Raw genomic sequence first — 17,097 nt, forward strand, 5'->3', positions numbered from 1 at the left:
ACGACCGCGTCAACGCCAGACGGGAGAGAGAGAGAACGACATGCATGACCAATGACTGGCTTGAATTATTGAGTGTTTTATGTTATTGTGAAGCTGAAGATTCATAGAAGTTTATGTTGACAAAGTACTTGTGGTGAAGCTGAAGAGTCTGACTCTGAAAAAGTTTGTTACACTGATCTGATTAAACTGAGAAAGGCGCCGAAAAGAGTGCAAGCAGAGTGTTGAAGGCAGAGCAATAAAGAGCATTACTTGACTGCATCCCTGCTCTCCATCTCCTTCCTTCCATCTCTGAGCTTGAACATGTTACACACACATATAATACAGTAACAGTTCTGGTTTACTTGATTGATTAAATTAATTTAGTCAGCTCCAATTGATTCAAAAGTCTCTTTGATTCACTAAAAAGTACCAGTTCAAAAGAATCACATGTTTGGGAATCAGTCTAAAGCTAGCGCTTTATGTCTCATCTCAAGCTGTAGATACAGTAGCAATTTAAGTGTTTTCGAGCGGGGGGATCACCAAACTAGATCGCGCAACCAAGGGCCCCTGGGCACTAGCCCCATTGGCCCAGTCGTTAATCAGTCCCTGGGCATGAACGCTCTTATTGCTTTCATATTGCTTCAAGATTTACTGCTACTGAACTATCAAGTATCTACATCTGAGATGTTGTTCGTGTTGCAACTTTGGAGTAAGAGACGAACAAAGAACTTCTCCCTGTAGCGGTGCATATCCAGTGATGCAGAATGTGGAAGAAATCTGCTTAGCCCCACTCACCAAGCCAGAGAGCTACCGTGTATTGTCTGTTAGCTTTCAGTACACGAGCATCGCTATCATTTTTAATATGCACGATTACAGTTGGAAAAATGCCAACTTCATTTTCAAATGCCCAAAATATTCAAACAGTGTTGATCTATCAAAAATTTGCTTAAATATAATAATGTGATTAAAGCACTGAATCTACCTTTGAGAATATCAATGAGCAGTAGGACTACTTGCTAATAAGAGCTGTTCTATGTAAACACCTGTGACCTTACTGACTGTAGGCCTGCAGTTAAGCCCCCTTGAGGAAAAAAACTGGAATGTGTAAAATTATTTTATAAGCCGACACAAACTGAAATTATTTTATAAGCTGACACAAACTGATAGAAAGTTAAAAAGCACCCGCCAGAGTGTCGTGTAAAGCTGTGAAATTCACCAGCCAAATAGAACATGTACGTGCATTTGATGCTTGGCGGGTGTTAATTTCGGATCCTGGATGCATACTTAAAAAAATCCACCAAAAATAGTACACCAACAGGGCACCTTTGACATACTATTTTCAAGTTACTATGATTTAGAGCACACTAATCTGAATCTTGCATACTACATAGGACAGACCAACACATACTTTGAAAATCTTGGGTTTGTAATCGCTGAGTAATCAGTGTGAGAGAAGAGCAGATGACACAACCATTAGCAAAAGGCCGGTATTGTTTAGAATACAATGACACCAGAAGCTCCTCGTGCTCTCTCTCTGGTGCTGACAGGGAGAGAGAAAGAGAGAGAGAGAGAGAGAGAGAAAGAGAGAGACATAAATCCCTGGATGTGTTGGTGTTTGTGGAGAGTATGCATACTGCAGGTAAAATGTAAGATTATGATTAGTGTGGTCCAAATCATAGTATGGTAAAAATGGTACATCAAAGGTGCCTGGACAGCACATTATATCTGGTGTTTTTTTTTGTTTTGTTTTTTAAGTATACATCCATTTGTCCAATGTAGTATATGAGATTACAATTGTTGTGTTCCAAATTATAGCATGCTGAAACCAATGAATCATAGGTGCCAAAATGGCATACTTGGATGTATAATTGTCACCATACTATGATTTGGAACACACTAATAGTAATCTTGCATATTACCTAAGACAGACAGTAAGAATACTCCCCACAAACACCAACACAACAAGGGTTTTATGACTCTCTCTCTCTCGGTCAGCATCAGAGTGGTTTCAGAAAAGTGGGACAGAGCAGGAACGAGAGAGAGAGAGAGAGAGAGAGCACGAAGGGCTTTTGGTGTCGTTGTATTCTAAACAATACCTGCCTGTTGCTAATGGACGTGTCATCTGCTCTTCTCTCACACTGATTACTCAGCGATTATAAACCCAAGCCCACATTCGCCGTAACAACCGTTGTCGGCACAATGGAACCCTGAATGTGGCAGCTGTTTGAATCTCTACAATTAACCCAGCATGCCTCTGTGTGCCTCTCCGGCTCTAATTGAGTGGAGAGCTGAAAGAATGCGACTCTCCTCCCCCAGACCTCCTGCACCACAGGCTCGGGTTCAGATCTCTGTATCTCACACACACATATACACTAATGACAATAATAGAGCCGATCTGTGGATCTGCCTGTCTGATTAGAACAGCCAAGAGCTCTGAAGAGATGATGAGATCTGAATATGCATCAGTTGATAAAAATAGGTAAAATAACTAAATTCCTTAGTGACAATGGGCAAAGGATGATCACACAGAATGAGTGCAAAAAAAACTATGCAAAGTTGTAAAAGGATGCACTGATACAGACATTTTTGAATTGTATTTAGGTGCAGTATAGATTTATAATTCTCTTCTGATTTGTCTGTAGTTTTTTCCAAAAGTTTTATTCAATTTTTATCTTAAATCAAAAATTTCACTCAAAAATGTAACTTTTCTTTCGCAATATCTCTTAGAAAAAAGACAGATAATGTATGAATTGGGAAAAAGAATAAGCCCTCACATTGTCAGCTTCGTATCCTGTCCTTATACTTAAAAATGTCAGATTAAAATAAACAAATACTAATTTTGGCAGATAAACTGAACATCTCTATGTGCAAACAAATCTAAATGGTTTCAGTCACTAAGGTTTAATGACAGCATTTCACAACAAATATAAATAAAACAATTGCTGCCAGATTAATCAGAAACGGAAAAGCTATCCAAAATCTAATCTAATATTTTAAAGACCACACTTGCCTCTGGTTTTAATCAATTAATTTCCTGCTCTCCTCCGGGTGAACTGGCAAAACATATTCGGGTTACTAGCTAATTCCCAGATGATTCCAGCGAGTTCCCAATCAAAGGTGAATCTCACAGCTAATAAGCGCAAGGGCTCCAAGTCAAATTAAAATGCACGTGAATAATGTGCGCGATACTTAAGACCTTCTCTGAGGAAATAACATTTTAGGCAATATCCACCCGAAGACGCAAGAAGTTTAATTTGTATTAATCTCCGGCATGACACCATTTAAAAGCCAATTCCAAAATTTTAATTCAACGAAATGAAACACACTTGTATGGATATGGTCCAGAATTGTTTTACTCACCACTATATCCCTCTCCCATACCTCATTGGCCTCTCTCTCGCACTCTCTCTCTCTCTTTTCTGAGTAAGCGAGTTTCATTGGGGTGCTTGCCGACTGGAATCACCTCAGGGCAAACACTTTATTATCTGCGGTCAAAGCGTCACTACAAATACCATTCTACACACACAAGTGTCTCTTTGCATTTGTCTGCTCTCTGCCTGCATCGGGCCAGCAGGGCCAGGCTGCCTGCACACACACACACACACACACACACACACACACACACACACACACACACACTCCACAAACATACACACACAGCGTGGGAAAGGAGACAACACTGAATCTTCTTCCAGCCAAAAAGATACAAGATTATAATGACCGTAACATTCACCTAAATATTATAATGATTGTCAAAGAATAGAATAGAATGAAAGCTGCAGGATCTAACTGCTTTCTTATGACAATAATATTGTTCTATATATTGCAATTATTGTATTGTTTTAGAACAAAACAAAACAGAATAGAACCGAATTGAATAGAATGAAAGCTGAAGTGTTTGAAACTAATGTGACTCTTAAATGTAGACCTCAGTATATATTGTAATAGTTTCTCTGTCGTTGTTGTTTGTGGGTTTTTTCTGTGCTTGTGGGATTTTTTGTGCATGTTTTGTTTTTTCAGCACAGAATGGCTTTTCTCTGCCCTAGTGTTGAGGAGAGTGCTATGTATGAGAGATTATAAAGAAAGATAAATAACAAATCCTCAGAGCTTGTAGCAGCGAGTGAAATCCACTCGCTCTCCTCCTAACGCCTCTGAGAGCACCTCTTCATCATTCGCAACAACAGCGACAGCAGTCAGCGAGTGTTATCCTCTTCGTGACTGTGTGGAATGCTAACCATCAGCAGACATGTCAGGGGCATTGTGGGATGAGAACTGGGTGACTTTGTTTTCCCTCACACTCCATGCCACACAGCTCGTTGGCAAATGAAAAAGCTCAAACAAAAAACAAGCAAATCACAATGGGAAAAGAGCATACCACTTTCGGTTTGTTCAAGTGGTGGACAAAACCAAAGCAACTATAATTCAAAACAGCTTTAAAAATGCTTTGAAGACAAACTCTGGGCGCCTCAGCTCAGGATCAACAATTCTGAGAATCCTAAAAGCTTAGTCTATGCTATGTTAATATATAAAGAAATTCACAACATTTTGTCCAGATCTAAGGGATATCTGCCCATAGGATCAGTCTTCGAGATCAAAGAGTGTGATGGAGACTTCAACAAAAGCATCATCCTCATAATAATCACCCTTTCACACCTTTCACACAGTAAACAGGGCCTGTTTGACTGATATTGACTGACTGACTGCTTTCATTCCCTCAATTTTTGGCCCTTTTTGACCTTGCACATTTTTAAGTTAACACGAAACTACATTCACAACTTATTTTACTCTCGTTATGTGACCAATTTCCATGTGAAATGGACTTTGAGCAGGCTTTCTGACCGGGGTGTGGAGGCTAAAATGCAATGTTTTTCACTTTTATTGCCAAAACCTTTACTACACTAAGGTTAATCACCATTAAAATTACTAGTTCTAGATTACTAGATTAAATTTCTTTCGACTTGTGTTAAAATGTTTTGTCTGTATTTGACACTTGCACCAAGACAAATTCCTTGAATATTTTATACTTTACAAAAAAGTTATTTTTATTCAATTGACGGAAATATCAGTAGAAATATGACAACCAGTAATAGTGATAGGAGGAAGGTAGTGCAGCTTCACGTGAGACTGCGAGAATTGAAGAAACTGTTTTTCAGGCACTTACAATTTTCAATGACTTAAGCAAATTCAATGACATTCATGTCGCATTTTAAATATGCATTTTATCTGATGCGCAGCTGTGTTTCACATGATTGTTGGTCTCTGGATTATGCAAGTGTGCGCTAGTTCAGCAGGCTATTTGTATAAGAAACCACTACATTCTACTTGAGTTTTTTGCCGTAAGCGCTATGGAGGAAATCAAACATCTCAAATGGCTAGACAGCCCAAAATTCCCAAAGGAGTAACTTAGTAGCCTACATGAAAAGACATAAAAAAGCACCATTGCATAACCATGTTTTTGGACATGTACCATTACCTGATAGCACCATGTTAATACAGTGGTATAAGAATAAGGTAGTCATATAGAAAAGTACTGTAGTATGTAGTAGTATGATGGTATTCTTTGAATTACCTTGAAGCACCATGTACATTCAATGTTATATAAATGTATGATTACATGTGCATGGTATTTTTTTACATGCATATTATATTGCACCACACTGCATACTTGTATACTGTGTTGCACTATACTGTACTATGCTATACCATGGCTTTGATCAACATCATGTGAAGTCTTTTAAATGCTTTGTCTATGACAGTATGCTCTGTGCATCTGGTTGAAAATATATGAAGTAGCTTAAATTTAGCCAGCTATTTTTGTTGTGTAGCTTGTAGTGTAACTTGATACTTTCTCTGAAGTGTAGCTTTTAGCTTTTAAAACACATTTTTTGTTGAGTAGTTGGTAGCTTAGCTTGGTAAATGTTTTGAGCAGCCTGCCCAACACTGGTCATGCGGCAACAATTATCAGTTGTCTGTTTTGTTTTACAAATCATCACTCTTAATAAAAAACAGTTTGAATGATGTTAGATATTAGGGAACAAACCAAAATCAGATAATCAAATATTCTCAACAGAGATAACTTAAATCATTATGAGTCTAACGAAGGTTTTTTTTTTTTTTTTTCAGTCTCAATAACAACCTTCAAACAGAGTGTGTGGGCGTTTCTCTACACGGAGGTCTCTTGATAGCCACCCACGAAAAACCAAAACATGAAATGGTCCATTTCACTCTTAAACACCAGACTCATCAGACTCGAATGAATCGCTCAACTACCCTCATGCACCGCTGGAGTCCACAAAGAAGATAGGCCTCTGTTGTATCTGAACACATCTTCCTGGGAGAGTGACTACGAAAAGAAGGTTGCTGCAATGGCGGTAAACTGAAGTTATGAGCCCTAAATTAAATATTCAGCTGTATGGGATTAATGGACACATGGAATTCCAATGTAGCGGCTCATTCTTCGACGCTGGTGATGTTCTTTCCTTGTTGTTTTGGAATAAAATAGTTCTTGAGGCAGACAAATAAATAGAACTGAAAGAACAGACGAGCTGAACGAGAACAAATGTTCCTCCATCAAGAAAAATCTCACATCACAAGCTGCTAGAGTTAAAGATAACAAAGAGATATTTTAAAATGTGAGCTGAGAAGCAAATTCAATTTTGCTTATCTCTGAAAAGATGACCTCTTTCTTGACTGTTTGATTAGTATCAGAAAAACTTTTTCAAAAACAATCACACACACACACACACACACACACACACACACACACACACACACACACACACACACACACACACACACACACACACACACACACACATACATACTCATAGATATGCTCACAAATGCACAATGTGTGGTAGAGAGATTTGAACATTCTATTGGTAATTATGAATTAACAAGATTTCAGGAGTAGATAACAGTAAGAAAATAAGAAATGGTCTTCATGTTTGTGTTTATATACTGTATATGAATGTGTGTGTGTCCTGACAGTACGAGGGTGATCTCGCTGTGTGAGTTTGTAGGTAAATAGAAAAAGAGGGTTGCCTGCAGCTAGCCTGGAGCAAGTCTCAACCCTTCTGCTCTCTCATTTAGGAAACAAGGCCTCCACTGCTTCAAAATGAATATTAAACAACACACATTCACATGCACCACATATTCCAATGACAAGTTATAATCAGTGACCTAGTAAAAATCTCACTAGACATCCAAATCGCAGGAGGGATCACAATTGCACTACACAAACAAGATCTATTTTCATATACAATCCTTGTTTATTTATATATAACATGTTTTTGTCTGTTTTTGACAATGTGTCTGACAATATTAGACCATAGAGACATGTCAGAACAGAGAACAAAAAACCCAATCAAGCACACCACATCATTAATACTAATGCATCAGATGCTAATATGCCAGAGAGACTTTAGCATGCACACAGATGCTTTACCCAGAGGAGAGCAAGTGTGTCAGGAAGGCTATTCTAATTTATGTTAAAGGTCCCAAAGGAGCAGACATGTTATTTTGCACATCATGCACTACACCTTTCTCTTGCTCTCCGTCTCTCAAACATCATCAAAATAAGATCTGTACTTTTTATTTTCTTCACTAATTACCCTCTCCTTTAAATACATTTATGGCTATACTAAACAGACAGACAGACATATAGATACAGTAGACAGAATGACAGAAAGACCCCTCTCAATCTCTTGGGCCCTGATGGAAGGTCAGTCTCCAAATATTATCTAATTTCCTCAGCTACTCTAGGAGCCCTGGATCCTTCCAACTCTACCTCCACTTCTGCCCTCCATCCATCTTTCCAACCTGATTGTGCACCTGGGAGGCCCACATGCCAGTTTAAAGGCCATATCGCGTACGTCTGCCAAAGCCATGACAACAGCCGCTAGCGTCCCAAGTCCCCTTTTCAAACCCTGCCCTGCCCTCTCTGAAAGTGGCAACCAAGCACCAGGACATGCACTGTAAGAATGAAAAGGCTGGTGGGTCCCCAGCAGTGTCTGGAAATGAGCCTTTGGGTGTGTCTTTAGGATGCTGGCAAGGCAAATGGCCAATCTATGCCATTGGAGGTATAAAAGAGGATTGGAGCTGAGATGCAAACAAACATGTTAAACCTCTGATAAACCAGGTCAGTTTGATGTTGATTGGCAGGACATCCCCACATTACACATACAGAGTATCATGGGTAATATAGACTCTAGTGGGCAGTTGGGGTGTTACGGTTCTCTGAAAAACGGAACCGTACCGTTTGCCACCCACATTTCGGAAGCATTGGCAACACGGTTGGTTCACCTCACGTTTAATGATGCACCTGGAGCACAAGTTTTGGTCAAGAAAACAAAGTGTCAAACAGACTACAGTTACAACCTCCACTACTGCACCTGAATGGATCTACAGTTTAAATGAATAAGCTCCACCTGTGTTTCACGTGGGTCAACTTGATGACATCACTGTTCTGCAAGCGTTGTGTGTAGTTAAAATGGCAAGTGGAGAAAATGAAATGCTGATAGAGAAGCCCCTGCATTTCTCCTTTCTGGGAACATTTTCTTTTTGCAGTCAATTACAACAGCGATGGTCAAAAGACGTTTACAAAAAAGGGACTGTTTGCAGACATCACTTGACACGAGTGCTGTATATTGGTAATATATGTCAATAATCCGCGTGGGGGTTAAAACGTGCAAGCAAGTTCTTCCTTTTTCGTTGCGCAGCTATCACGAGCTTCAATAATGCGCTTTGATTAATGGCATTATGATGCCGTATAGCAATACATTGATACATGATTTATCATGTACACTGACATCGACAGTTCTATATAGTAACCATGACTTTACTATATATTGTAACCATGACAGTAACCATGTTTATATTGTGGTTACTGTGATTTTTCTACAAATGCCATGGATAAACTATGGTTACTATTGTAAAACAATGATTGTTATTTAAGGGCAAATCTGTTTAAGTGTTTACCAAATAGATTACTCTTTAGATTTGGTAACAATATTTTTTTGTTGTTGAACAAAGCAAATACTGAACCGTACCGAAACAGTGAGCCTTAAACCGTGATACAAACCGAACCTTGAGAAAGTCGAACCATTACACCCCTAGTGGGCAGTGTTAATCTTGTCATCGAAATCACTGACGAAAGAGTTATTTGATTTCGTCAACGATAACTGAGACGAGACGAAAAAGGCACATCATGACGATAATTAAACGATTTTATTAAAGCATATATATAAAATATATAAAAATGACACTTCAAGATATTAACAGTGCAAGATACGAAAAGGAGAAGAAACATATATAGAATATATACAAGATATTAGATATAGATTGATCTAACCCATTAATAATTGGGGTTTTCCACTTGAGCTGTGTGATTTGAACACAGGCAAAATTAACTGCTTCAATACCTAATTCAAATGCATCCTATTTATACATGATTTTAATCACTAAAGTAGTCTATATCCTGCACAGTGAAGCGAATGAACAGGTGAACTTGAACTAAATGACGCGCTAGTCAGAATATGCATCATTTGCATGGCGTAACTTGCGTTGTGAATACACTGTTTACGTAAGAAACACGAAATGTAAAATACTTTCAAGGAAAATGAATAAGTCTCTAAAGAATTCAGGGTACAATAGGCTAACTTCTAATAAGTAGCTAATACTTCAGTCTATTCATTATTATTTTAGGAGCTCAGTTTTTTCACAACATGGACAGTAGGCCATGTATAGTTATGTCGTCATTTTCATCTGAATAAAATGAATGAATATGAGATGATGAAATATTGACTCATTTTAAAGGACATTTTCGTCAAAAGACTAAAACTCTGAAAAAAACATAAACAGTGCTAGTGGGGGTATGACCTGGCCAACTAAAATACACACATCTCTTAACACCAGACTCATGAAATAGAGGAAAATGTCAGATTATGTACATGGGTAAATCAAATTTTTGGAGACACAGGGCCTGAGGGTGAAACAGATGAAGGAATAATTATTGAGAGGGCAGCTGTCAATCAACTGAAAAAAGGTGAGAAAAATTGTTTTCCATCCAAACAGCCTTTGGAGGACAGTGCTCAATCCATGTGAAAGGTCAAAGAATGCTGATTCCAACCAAGTCTTACTCTCGCTCAATGTCTGCAGGGCATCAAGGAAATGAGGGCAAAAGCTGTTATTTTAGCTGCCCCCGTAAGCATGTTTAAATATTTCAGAGTAAACGTGCTTTGCTTTCTCTCCTGGACTGAAGGCGCACTGCACTGCAGTACCAAGTCAATCTGGTAGGTGGCCAACATCTCATTACCTTTACACAAGCCTTTTTTTCCATTAATGTAAGAACTTAAGATTTGGTCCAAATCTGTTGTCTTGTCGGAAGTTAGCATGGTACTGACTATGACGTGGATGAAATCCTTCCCATCAGGCCATTGGAGGTGATAATCTTCCTCTACCGGATTGATCATTTTGACTCAGTGCCATATGTGCATCTGATTAGCCACCAAACCTGGTTGAGGATCAGGGCATAGGAAGAAGGAATGGTTCGGGTCCAATCACAATACTGAGAGATATACCTTACACAGATGAGTATCCCTTTGGAGGACAAATAGCCAAAGACAGCGTGAAAGAGCAAGCGAAAGAAAGAAAGAAAGAAACGCAAGAGTATAGGGATAGGAATTGTCAGCAATATAATGGTTCTGGTTCAGATTGCAATTCCTCTCAATGATTCTGGTTCATTAGCGGATTCAGTAACAATACTTTTAGTACTTTGGTGGAAGAATTATTATTATTATATTGCATTTATTACTTAGATGTCTGTTGCCAAATGATTAGATCATTTAAATTTCTACAGAGCAGATGTAACAAATCAGAAATACATTTAAAACAATTCTTGTAGAAGGAAGTATAAATGCGATACAATAATTCATCCTACATATAATTTAAATAACAATTCTAAACAAACAATAAATGTGATAGCATATTTTAAAATTGTTCTGTATTTTAACTACACATTGTCACATAAACATGCAGTCAGTAATGCAGGTCTGAATTACATGACATCAGTAACAGTTCCAGAGACAGTTGTGAAATGTAGGAGGGATGTGCCAGAGTGGTTGACTAATCCACTAGTCATCTAACAACTGACTAGTTTATTAGTGAGGTAGACTAATAACATAAATGTTTTTAGTGGTGGTGGTTTTAATGGGAGAATTAATTGAGAGATGCCACTATTTAGTGAGCATTTTTGCACGATGATATCTTGCTGTGCTTAACAGCGAATAACAGTCAGCACAGTTTACTCCTCTGCAAGAAGTGTTGTCTCTTTACTGCTTTAGGTTTAATCTTTTTATGGTCTGTTGTTAAAGCAAAGTGCTACATAAACAATTAATTTCAAGGTGATCACTGTCGGACATGAAATCCTTTACTCAAGAGTAATATTCCCGTATTTGTGAGGTGTTGTGGAGAAATTATGTGTTGTGAACTAAATATGTATCCGCAATATTATCTTGCAGTTATGCGCTATTGAATGCACAGCAAGGATCGCACTGAAGCACGTAAATTTGCGTTTAGAATGCGCATAAGCAGTTTTATGCTGCACCGTATTGGAGCCTTTCTTAATTCTTTTTTACTTTGATAATTTTGTGCAATAAGGTGTTATAGTTATTTAGCCTATTTATTTGTTGAATATCCGTTAGCCACCATTTTGAAGTGTTGCACTCAGCATCCGAATATCCCTCTATACAGTGTCTGAACATCACGTGAATATAACTGAGCTTAATTATAAATTATTATTCTTAAAACTGACTATTCGTTTAAGCAACCGATCGACTAGTCGATTATGAAAAATAATACTCCAATGTTGTACTTCAGGCTTGTGAGACTTGTTCTTATTTCAATAAGAACAACAGTTTTTATTTAATTTCGAGTTGGAAATTCATAACTTGCACATCAGTAACTGTTCTGACTGATGTGTAAGTGTTTTTGAATCGCTAAAAAGAACTGGATCATTAGAGTCATTCATTCGGGAATCAGACTATACCGGAAGCACAGTATGTTTCGTGTTGCAGATACAAAAGAACCGGCTCATAAGAGTCATTAGTTTGGGAATCAGACGATACCGGAAGGGCTGTATTTTTCGCGCTGCAGATTCAAAAGAACTGGATCATAAGAGTAATTTGTTTGGGAATCGGACTATACCGGAAACACTGTATATTCCTTGCAGTAGATTAGAAAGAACCTGATCATTAGTCATTCGTTAGAGAATTGGACAATACTGGAAGCACTGATTCAAAAGAACTGGATCATTAGAGTCATTAGTTCAGGAATCAAAATACACTGATAGCACTATGTATTCCAAGCTGTAGATTCAGTAAGGGGCAGTGCTGCTGCTGAATTGCACTAAAGGAAAACTGCCAGTGTATTTTTCCGCACCTACAGAAAATTTCAGGAGCCCTTAACGGAAGTCATGAAAATCAAATGGTTCCGGTATTTTTTTAAATGGTTCTCGATAACAACCATACACAAGATCAAAAGAACAAGCAAAATAAGGAATGAAAAGGGGTGAAACAAAGAAAAAAATTTAAAGAAAGAGCATAAGAGCAAAATAAATAAAAAAGTAAAAAAGTGTGAAAGGAAGCACAGTGAAAGAAAGAAAAAGCTAAATAAAATGTAAAAGAGAAAAAGTAAAAAGAAAGCATGAAAAGGGTGAAAAAAAGCAAGAAACAAAGCAAGAAATCAAGCGAGAAAGAGAAAGCAAGCACAACGAGGAGCAAAAGAAAGAAAAAGTACAATAAAGAGCAAAAAAGCAAGAGTGGAAAGAGCATGAAAAAAAAAGCACAAAACAAAGTAAAAGAGAGAACCAAATAGTGAAAGGAATAAAGACCCGAAAACAGCCAGAATCCCGCACTGAGGTCAGTGGTAGAGACTCTCTAATGTGGCTGGCTCCAGTGCTCCTGTCTTCAGGGTCCGTTCTGATGAGGGGGGATCTGCTCTCTTGGCCAGACTTGTCTAAGCTCCTGGCAGACAGACACTGGTGGAGGGCTGGACGACAGCTACAAATGTCACCCAAACAGGGAAATTTAATTAGGAATGACAAGCCCTGCAAGTGCCATCACATACTCTGAGAATTTAGGCATGCTGAAAGCAAGCAGCTATGATTTATAATTTAACTAATGCCTCCATTTCTTTTCATTTCTTGGCTAGGAGTAAAACTCAGAAGGCCTCCTCACTGAAGATAATCTACTACGATATTTTTAACGCAGGCAGTCAACAGGTTTTTAAAAGCATGTCGTTCTCACTCTCGCTCTGTCTAACTCTCTACACCCCCTCCATCTCATGCTACCTCTACTTTGCAACTCGCTTTCATTTTTTCAAGCTCTCTTTCTGCACAGACAGGGAAAGAGGTGTGATAATGAAAACAACCCATTTTCCTATCTCCCAACTTCCTATCTGCCCTTCTCTCTCTTTCGTTTCGCCCACTAAGCTCCATGCACTCAGGGGAAATTGATTGCCTGGCTGGTCGATCCGAGCACTCGCAGCTGATGCTGGAGCCAGTTAAGTCCTTTTTTATTGAGGGTATGAGGCATTTTTAATGGGAGTTGCATCAATGAACTGTGCAGGCACTCAGCATCTGCATGCAGAGGGGGAATGTTTTCCTTATTTCTAATACCACCCGATCATGCTGAAGCTGAGCAAAGGACAGAAAAGCCAATCTTGTCTAGCAGGTAAAAGCTAGGGTACTCTTCATTTCCCATGTGCTGTTCAGTCTCATGCATGATGAGCACTCAGTCTTTCAAACTATACTCTTGACCACAAGCCCTTTCGGACGCATGCACACTATGACTGCTTTGTGATATTATTTTTGCACCGTCAACGTTAGGCGCATGTACTGACAACGCCTAAAGATGAGGACTGTCCGCATGTGTAGAAAAACAAGGCTAGCCTTAATGGTCTTCTTCCATCATCTCCAGTAGTGATGGGTCCCAATAGTTGACTAGTCATCCAACAACATGTCGATTAGTGGGGTTGACCATTTGTTTCTATTGTGACGTTAGCATGCTATACTTTAGGTGTTAGACAGTTTGCTTGGTAAAATTGTCTCTGAAAGGTTCACCACTGCAGTCATGCCAATTTAGATGGACGTTTTTGGCTGTCAAACAACTAAAGTGTCGCGTTGGGTGTTACATGTTTAAGAGGGCATATCAAGTTAAAAAATATTAAAAACTTTTAAACGCATCTCGACATCCCTGTATTCTGTTCCATTCTGTTGTGCCCAGTCTTGCTGTTTTTGAATGTGAGAATGTTTTTTTAAACATCATATGTGAGGACCCCCTAATAAAAATGTCATGCCAAATTAGGCTATACAAGGGATTAGTCGACTTATCAATTTTGAAAATATCTAAGGGTGAACTTTCCTAGTCTCCAGATTGCTGGTCTGATGCTCAAGGATCCGGTTTCAGACAGTAGCTTGTTGTCTGTCCAACTAGACATCTGTCTACCCTGCAGCCTCAGACCAGACGGTGCAGTCCATATCAAAACCACAGCACAGATAAAGATACTTTTATCAATTACAAACACACAGGGATCTTTTACATATTGTTATGAGCTTTTGCTCTACAGTGGTGATCTTCCACACAAAGGCAAATGGAGGAGGCCAGGAGGAGTGAGTTTTTGTGTGAAAAAGAAAGAGATGGAGGGAATAAGAATCTGCTCTTTTTCTATTGATTTCAGACCCAGAACCCTACTGACTGGCTCTCAATTATAAGTCCAGAAAGTAAGTGGCTAAATACAGCTAAAATTGAAGGGATTGCCATGGCAGTCTCCATCTCTCTCTTTAGCACTCTTTTTTTCTGCCTCTCTTTTCTCTCAAACAAACCTCACATTTTCCACTTTACAACATGGGTTCATTTCTGATCCATATGTCAATTTTCTGTACATGTCCAACAACCCACCCATCCAGACATGCATCATTCATCTAGGGCTGGGTGATAAAACGATATCGATATATATCACGATAAAGAAAATCCACGATAAGCTTTTGAGGAATTTCCGATATTTACTGCATATCGCTAAAACACAAGCAGTTCGGCTTTCTCAGGCTGCGGTTCCACTGGGGCTGACGAAATCTGCTCAAATCCGCTCACAGTGCTAGGAGAGAGTTTGCTCCGCACCGCTGCCAATCCTACGATCCACCACCCTCGGCTTTCATAGGAATTAATTGAAAACTCTCTCAGCTTCGCTCACAACGCACCAGTGGTAACGTATGGTCAGACTGGATGAACTTGTTATGCTAGCTGCCTTGCTAACAATTAGGTTACGTCGGACACCGGATTGATTCCATCCGCACCACAAAACTTCATGGCAACGGACGGAACAACAGTGATGTGGACAGCAGCTCTGATCTTTCTGTGCTGTAATCTTGAAGTGCCGCATGAGTTAACATGGTTTCAAAGCACCTTTTAGACCATAACGTTTTTCCCTTCTAAATGTATCTTTATTAATCAGCATGTTACAAGCCTTTAATAATAAACAAATCGATTTCTGTTCTAATTTTGTGAAAATTAATTAGATGTCTGGAATGGATAAGGAAAGACTAAAATTAATAGTTGGTAGACTAGTCACTCACTTGAATGAAAATGTATGAAAAAAAATTACATTTAAAAAATGTTTTCTATATTTTCTCTCGGGACACCCCTGAACCCACATTCAGCATCATTCCACAGTCACAAGGGCTTCTATGCCCCATACTTGGGTATCTGAATCTAAAGAAAAATGACAAATATTTAATTTTAATGTAAAAATATTCCAACAAATACTGGACTGCTGTCACTGCTTCAGAACAAACAGATGATCTTTTAACATTCATTTTCAAATGATAACCAGTAAAAGACGGTCAAATTGGTAAAAGATCCGTCAGACCCCACTGCTTTGGCCGTCTCTGGATCCCCTGTGCAGTTTTGTAGAGACTATTTTCACTGTTTAGAATTAATTTCTAATTTCTAAAGACATAAAAAAAAGAAAGTGCCATGTGTAAATGTATATCGTGATAAATATCGATATTGAACAATATGAAAAAGATTATCGTGATAACAATTTTGGCTATAACGCCCAGCCCTACATTCATCTATCTATTCATCTATCTATCTATCCAACCATCCATCTGTCCATCCACCAATCATCTATCCATTAATTTGCAAATAAATCCATCAATCCATTTCTCCAAATTATCTGTCCATCCTTTCATGCATCCATCATCTATCCATTCATTCATCCATCCATCCTTCCCTTAACATGGAGACTATTCTAACAATTAATCTACAATAATCTATAATAATAAAATAACAATTTCACTGTCCTCTCAACACAAATATCTCTGACAAAGGCAGCAGATGTCCTTTTGCTCAAAATCTGTATAAAATAGTGTCCTTTCCTTCTGTTCCTATTTGCATATGAAAAAGAAAGTAGAACGATGCCATACTGATCAGTGAGCAGCAGAAGGAACATGCCATCCTATTACCTTTAAGCTCTGAGCTTAGAGCTGAACCTAAGGGCTAGTGGATAGACCTTGCATATTCATTTGCCTGTTTAATACTGCCATGTCAACAAATGGAACCGAAGGCATATGGAACATTCTAAAAGCAGAACACCCCAAAACACTTTAATACTGGAGCCTGTCAGAACAAGATTAGTTGGTCTGTAAACCCTGAACATACATGAAAACTGACACACACACACACACACACACACACACACACACACACACACACACACACACACACACACACACACACACACACACACACATGTTGTGTTTCCATGTTTTATGGGGACTTTCCATAGACATAATGGTTTTTATACTGTACAAACTTTATATTCTATCCCCTAAACCTAACCCTACCCCTACACCTAACCCTCACAGAAAACATTCTGCATTTTTACATTTTCAAAAAACATAATTTAGTATGATTTATAAGCTGTTTTCCTCATGGGGACCGACAAAATGTCCCCACAAGGTCAAAAATTTCGGGTTTTACTATCCTTATGGGGACATTTGGTACCCACAAAGTGATAAATACACGCTCTCACACACACACACACACACACACACACACA

General features: G+C 38.6%; 1 protein-coding gene across 1 annotated transcript in view; it reads right to left on the bottom strand.

Annotated features, from left to right (window-relative positions):
- The window catches only part of LOC127625182 (protein FAM222A-like), an 85,139-nt gene that overhangs the window by 16,892 nt on the left and 51,150 nt on the right, over positions 1-17,097 (bottom strand). The window lies entirely within an intron of this gene.

This window comes from Xyrauchen texanus, chromosome 3, assembly GCF_025860055.1.
Source record: "Xyrauchen texanus isolate HMW12.3.18 chromosome 3, RBS_HiC_50CHRs, whole genome shotgun sequence".
Lineage (NCBI taxonomy): Eukaryota > Metazoa > Chordata > Actinopteri > Cypriniformes > Catostomidae > Xyrauchen > Xyrauchen texanus.